The following is a 7,482-nucleotide window of genomic DNA, read 5'->3' as shown; positions in this document are numbered from 1 at the left end:
AAAAAAAAAAAAAAAAAAAAAAAAAAAAAAAAAAAGAATGACTCAGGTAAACACAAGCATTATTTTTTTTTTTAATTGCTCATTATATGGCAAAACTTTCTTTCTTAGTTGGTTTCTTCTTTTTTCCTATTAGAATAAAAATTAGAATTTCATTAATTTTCATTCTTCTTTCAGGATAAAACCAGATTTAATGCTGTGTAGTCTAGATCTTTGAATGCTTAATAATTTAAAAACTTAAAAGAGATACTCTTTTTTTGAGCAAAAGGTAATAGGAAACATAATTGGCAGCTCCAGCTTTGCTAAGCTGACACGGCACAACACCATCAGAGTTGGTAAAATATGTATTGGCCAATAAATAATGTTAAGACCACTGGCCTAGCAAATGTTAAGACAAATCTAAATCCTTACCTAATTTCTAATATTACTATAAATTCTAGATGAATATGTTGACTTATGACAACAAAAATATGTTCCCCTAGCTCTTACGTACTTTTATTTGGAAATGGAGTTTCAAACCATCTTTAAAAAAAAATTCTATAAGGATTTTAATAAAAATACAGAAAACATTAAGATAAAAGATGGCTTATATCTTATCCAAATACAAACTAGACATTGCTCATTCATCTACATAAACAATAGACAGTGCAGATGTATATTTTGGCAAATTTTATTCAGCCTATAAACTTTTTAGCAGAGGAAACAAAAAGCTCTTACCTATTAAATGACCTGCATATCTTCTCATGACTCTGCTAAAAGGGAGTGTGATTTACTTACTTCTGATATCGAGGCCTTAATCATGAAAGCTTTTGGTTCTTTGCCATTTTTCTCAAAACCCATGGAAGCCCTTAATAAGATTTCGACTTTTTAGAATGGGAGGGGCCAGCCTCTTGAGACTAGAACATACAAGATGGTTACCATTGTTGCTGACTATTTAAAAGATGCTCAAACGTTAGCCTGCCAAAAAATCAGATTTTCCAAGTGTGGGACAAAAAGAATGTCCTTCTCTAGTTTGAAAATATGTTGAAGATGAACATTGAGTATAGGATTACAGTATAGTAAAAATTTATTTGCTGTTTCTCCAAAACTGGTTGAATTATCTTTGAAGAGGTCATAGGGAACCTAGAAAAGAATGAACTGATCATTTGATCACCTGATTGTTTGATATTATGTGTAGGTTGTGACAAAACTCATATAGTAAGAAAAGCTCATTTTGGGGACAAGACTGTTGTAGAACTCAAAAAATTGCCACCAGAAAAAACAGAATCTTTTAAATTTCTTTACTAAAACTTTAACTTGCTTGGCATCTACTTTCTTTTTTTATTTTAAAATATTTATTTGAAAAATATTATATATATATTTAAGGTTTACAACATGATAACTTGATATATGTATACATTTTTGTAATTATTATCACAATCAAATTAATTAACACACCCTCACCACCCATGCTGTACATTAGATTCCCAGAACCTGTTCATCTTATAACTGAAAGTTTGTACCCTTCGATCAACATCTTCCCATTTCCGCCACCACCTACTGCCTGGCAACCACTGTTGTACCCTCTCTTTCTATGTTTGACCTTTTTAGATTCAACATATAAGTGAGATCACGCAGTATTTATCTTTCTGTGTCTGGTTTATTTCACTTAGCATAATGTCCTCTAGGTTTATCCCTGTTGTCACAAATGGCAAGGCTTTCTTCTTTTTTGTGGTTAGATAATATTCCATTGTGTGTATATGCCACGTTTTTTTCATCCATTCATCCACTGATGAATGCTTATGTTGTCTCCATATGTTGGCTACTATGAGTAACGTTGCAATGAACATGGGGATGCAGATGTCTCCTTGAGGTTCTGACTTCCTTTCCTTTGGATATATACTCAGAAGTGGGGTTGCTGGATCATAGGGTATTTTTAATTTTTTGAGAAACTGCCATGCCATTTTCTATAATGGCTGCACCAATTTACATTCCTGCCAATAGTGTATAAGGGCTCTTTTTCTCTCCAGACTCTCTCCAACACTTATCTCTTTTTGAGACTAGCCATCCTAACAGGTGTGAGATGATAACCCATTATGGTTTTGATTTGCATTTCCCTGATGATTAGTGATGTCGAGTACCTTTTCATACACCTGTTGGCCGTTTGTGTATCTTCTGTGGAAAAATGTCTGTTTAAGTCCTTTGACCATTTTAAAATTGGGTTATTTGAGATTTTTGTTGTTGAATTATGTGCTATCCTGATATATTTATTTTATTTTATTTTATTTTATTTTACTTTATTGAGATGGAGTTTTGCTCTTGTTGCCCAGGCTGGAATGCAAAGGCACGATTTTGGCTCGTTGCATCCTCTGCCTCACGGGTTTAAGTGATTCTCCCGCCTTAGCCTCCCAAGTAGCTGGGCTTACAGGTGCCTGCCACTACACCTGGTTAATTTTTGCACTTTTAGTAGAGATGGGGTTTCACCGTGTTGGTCAGGCTGGTCTGGAAGTCCTGACCTCAGGTGATCTGCCTGCCTTGGCCTGCCAAAGTGCTGGGATTACAGGCACGAGCCACCATGCCCGGCCTCCTGATATATTTTTTGACATTAACCCCTTGTGAGATATACAGTTTTCAAATATTTTCTCCCATTTGGCAGGTTGTCTTTTTGTTTCGTTGATTGTTTCCTTTGCCGTGTAAAAGCTTTTTAGATTGATGTCAAATCTACTTTCAATTTTACAAGTTCAAAAATTTTCCCTGAGAGAGACTTAACTAATCATGACATTTAATGTGAGTGTTTGAAAATTATGGACATTTTAGACATGGATAGCCTATAATGATGAAGTTACCGATGCAAAGCACCTGCCTGATGATGAGCTGGTGTACCAGAACAAGCCTGTGGATGCAGAACAGATGGGCATTTTTAGAGCACTACAGGTCCAAATTCTACTGTTGCCAGTAATATCCTGAGTATTTCATGTGCAAATGAACACAGGCATTTTTGTTAAGAGGACAGCTAGCTTAATTGACATCACATTGGACTGACACCAGGAATCAGTGTATATGGGTTTGATTAAAAGCAGAACGGCAAGTCAAACTGAATCTTACTTTTGCCGGTATTCACCTTTACTACTCCATAAAAGAAAATAAAGGGCCAGGTGTGGTGACTCACTCCTGTAACCCCAGCACTTTGGGAGGCCAAGGCAGGCGGATCATCTGAGGTCAGGAATTCGAGACCAGCCTGACCAACACGGGGAAACCCCATTTCTACCAAAAATACAAAAATTAGCCAGGCGTGGTGGCTCAAGCCTGTAATCCCAGCTACCGGGGAGGCTGAGGCAGGAAACTCGCTTGAACCCAGGAGGTGGAGGTTGCAGTGAGCAGAGACCATGCCACTGCACTCCAGCCTGGGCGACAGAGCAAGATTCCATCTCAAAATAATAATAATAATAATAAAAATAATGTATAAAAATATAACCTGAAATATTGAAAAGTCCAATAACGCATTTAAAAAGAGTTCAAATAAATTGCTGTATCAGAAGACAGAAACATCATAAAATATTGCTGTATTTTCTCACACATATTGTTTATTTAATTAATCCTACTATTAATCACTTCTAGCTGCCACTGCTATCTAGGCTTACTGTTGTCTTGTTTAAATAATAGCATTTATTTAACATAAAAGTAAGTAGTGCAGAACATACAATTTCAGAGAAATACCATTTTTCATATTTTATGTTAAAGTAATAACACATTTCAGTATACTTATTCATTACATATTAGATTATTATGTTTGGGTGTTTTTTTTTTTTTTAATTCAGTATAGTTGTGCCCACATTGGCCCTCAGAAAAGTTGGCCACTGTTAGTAGCCAGGGTTCTCAGCTGTCAGTTCAGGGCTCCCAAAGTGCATGCCCCAACAGACAAGGATTCAGGGGGAAGCTGGATCTCCTTTTAGGATCTCAGCTTGGAAATCACACATCACCGCTCCCACCATATCCTATTCATTAGAAGCTATTCACTAAGTGTGGCCCACACTGAATGGAAGAAGAATTAGACTCCACTTTTTGATGAGGGAAATGTCACAATATAGGTATACTTTAAAACTACTTCGAATAATGAAGATCATAGTGACTCCCATGCACTTTTGCTAGGCAAACTGGTATACACTTTTTGGAGAGCAACTTGGAACTATCAAAATAACAAACAATTAGGAGTTTAGGGTATAGACATACTTGCAAAAAAAAATGCCGAACACACTATTTAAAGATTCCCTCACCCCTCATTCTGAAAATGTTCAAAACTGCAGAAACCTACAGTGGTGGAGTAGAGATGGTCATAAGTTTTTTTACGCTCTTCTCTTTGAGATGTGGGGTCACTTATTTTCTTGGATCTGAACTACTGTGACTTCTTGAGCAATCTAAAATGGCAGAAGGTTTTAGATTGCTCTAAAATCTAACTCAGAACTCTGTGACAGTTCTGGACCTAGCTTTTAAGAAGACTGGCTTTTCTGGGAGGTCTCCTGAATCCCTAAGCTGCCACGTAAGCTCCACTACCCTGGTGAAGAGGCTGATGAGAGGCCCCAAGACTACACAGAGAGGGAAAGCTAAATCCAGCCATCTCCACCAAAGCACCAGGCATGCTTTGGATTCTCTGAACCAATTGTCCATCAGCTGTGTGAATATCCAGTCACCAAGTGACTCTAGGTAATGCCACCTAGAGCGGAACCATCATCCAGTGAAAGTCCTCCCAAATTCCTGATGCATAAAATGGTAAAATATAATGAAAGAATGTTTTTTTAAGCCACTAAGCTTTGGGGTAGTTTGGTATGCAGCAACATACAACCACAATGCCTCCATACCCTTCACCCATATCCATCAGCTGTTAACATTGTGCCATATTTGTGCCCCTGCCCTCTCTCTCTGTTGTGCTGAATCATTTGAAAGTAACTTGCTGATACCATGATGCTTCACCTTTAAATTCTTCAGTATGTATTCTTCACAGTCGCAATGCCATTATCACTCCCAAGATACCTAAGATTGACACAATAATGTTCTCTCTTTTCTTTTTTTTATGAGACAGGGTCTTGCTGTGTCACCCAGGCTGGAATGCAGTGCTGCAATTATGGCCTACTGCAGCCTCAACTGCCTGGGTTCAAGCAATCCTCCCATCTCCCATCCCAGCCTCTGGAGTAGCTGGGACCACAGGTGCATGCCACCATTCCCAGTAATTTTTTTTATTATTATTTGTAGAAGTGAGGTCTCACTATGTTGCCCAGGCTGGTCTCAAACTCCTGGGCTCAAGTAATCCACCTCAGCTTCTCAAAGTACTGAGATTACAGGTGTGAGTCACTGTGTCCAGCAGACACATAATATTATCCAAAATGTAATTCATATTCAAATTCCACCAATTACTCCAATCATGTATTTGTATAGTTTTTGTTTTAAAATCCAGAGTCCAATCAAGGATTATGCAGAGGATTATTTCGTTGTCATGTTTCCTCAAGCTTGTTGAAATCTAGTACAATAAGCCCCTGCTTTTTTTGACTTTCATGTTATCGATATTTTTGAGGAGTTCAGAGCAGTTGTCTTGTAGAATGTCACATCATTGGGATTTGTTAAATTATATCCTCAAAAATTATATTAGGGTTAAGCATTTTAATGTATTTTAAATTTTAATTAGTATGGACACATAATAGTTTGTATCTATTTACAGGGTATATATGATATTTTGATACAAGCATGCAATGTGTAATGATAAAATACAGGTAACTGAGATATCTATCACCTCAAACATTTATCATTTCTTTGGGTTGGGAACATTCCAAATCTTCTCTTCTAGTTATTTTGAAGTATACAATAAATTATTGTAACTATAATCAACCTATTGTGCTGCTGAACACTAGATCTTAATCCTTCTACCTATTTTTGTATAGTATTAAGCATTTTTGGTAAGAGAATACTACATGGCTGACAACGTAGGTACTTTCCATTGCTTCGCAGAAGAGGCACATAACGTCAGGTTGTCTCATTATTGATAATGTCAAGTTTGATCATTTGATTAAGGTAGTGTGCACACGTTTCTATGTTGTAAAGATATACCCTTTTCTCTAAAATTAGTGAGGACCCTGTAGTCTTTCAGACTGTGTGGATATCCTGTTTGGAGATTACCTTTCACCACATTGCTTTTAGAATTCATACATGATCCTTGTCTGACTCAATCATTATGAAGTGGTGGTACGGCGGTGATTGTGGTTTGCTAATTCTGTGTTTCTTTCTACATTTGTTAGCTGGCATTTTCTCTAAAGAATTTCTTCACTGCCTATCTCTTCTTTTCACTTATTATAATAAACTAAAAGATTCATTTTTAAATGGTTGGCTTTGATGCTCAAATTGTCCCATATTTGGTCAATTGGTTCCTGTGTTCCCTTGAGTTTTAGTGCACTTACTTCCTTTCAGGCTTAAGATATTCCAGATTCCCTCTGTAATTCTTCCACCTCACACCTGGAACTAACCATTTCCATAAAGAACCCTGGTTCTTTTTGTGAGAAAGGTATGTAGAAGCCACATTCTGGGCTCTAGGTATGCTAATTGCTCCTGGGACTCAATTTATACTGATACTGCAATTCAAATCCAAGATCACAGGATCCCTCACATTCCTCTATTCCACAAGTGTATCTCCCCTTCCCCACAGCAAGGGACTTGGTTCACCAAAGAACAAATTCATTTGCTCATTTGCCCTATCTTACATATACACAGAAAGTTCCAGAATTATTCCACTAAGACAACTAACAACCGAGTCAAGCTTCTTTGTTTTTTTTCTGCCTTTAAAATATTTGAAGGATTTTCAACCAAACTTCCATGTATAAAATTTACTTGAATTAATTCTTTCTTCTGTTTAGCTATGTTATCAACTTTATGCACAGTCAAGTTCTACTTGTTTTCAATGTTAGTAATCTTTTTCCCATTTTTAAAATTTCATTTGATTTTAAAATAATATGTAAACCACTTACATGGATCAAATGTCAAAATTATATAAAAAGGTAATATTGAAAAACTCTCTCGGCCGGGCGTGGTGGCTCAAGTCTGTAATCCCAGCACTTTGGGAGGCCGAGACGGGCGGATCACGAGGTCAGGAGATCGAGACCATCCTGGCTAACATGGTGAAACCCCATCTCTACTAAAAAATACAAAAAACTAGCTGGGCAAGGCGGCGGGCGCCTGTAGTCCCAGCTACACGGGAGGCTGAGGCAGGAGAATGGCATAAACCTGGGAGGCGGAGCTTGCAGTGAGCTGAGATCCAGCCACTGCACTCCAGCCCGGGTGACAGAGCAAGACTCCGTCTCAAAAAAAAAAAGAAAGAAAAGAAAACTCTCTGCTATCTCTATTCATTCCATTTATTCCCAATTAGCACCTATAAACATTTTCATCAGTTTTGTCTTATCTCTTCTTTATTCCTTTTATAAAACCAGGAGAATATATTGCCCCTTTATTTTACACAAAATGTAGTAA

This window comes from Rhinopithecus bieti, unplaced genomic scaffold (genome assembly GCF_001698545.2).
Source record: "Rhinopithecus bieti isolate Rb0 unplaced genomic scaffold, ASM169854v2 scaffold_19708, whole genome shotgun sequence".
Classification (NCBI taxonomy): Eukaryota; Metazoa; Chordata; class Mammalia; order Primates; family Cercopithecidae; genus Rhinopithecus; species Rhinopithecus bieti.
The sequence above is the reverse complement of the archived record's forward strand: the minus strand, read 5'-3'. Positions refer to the sequence as shown.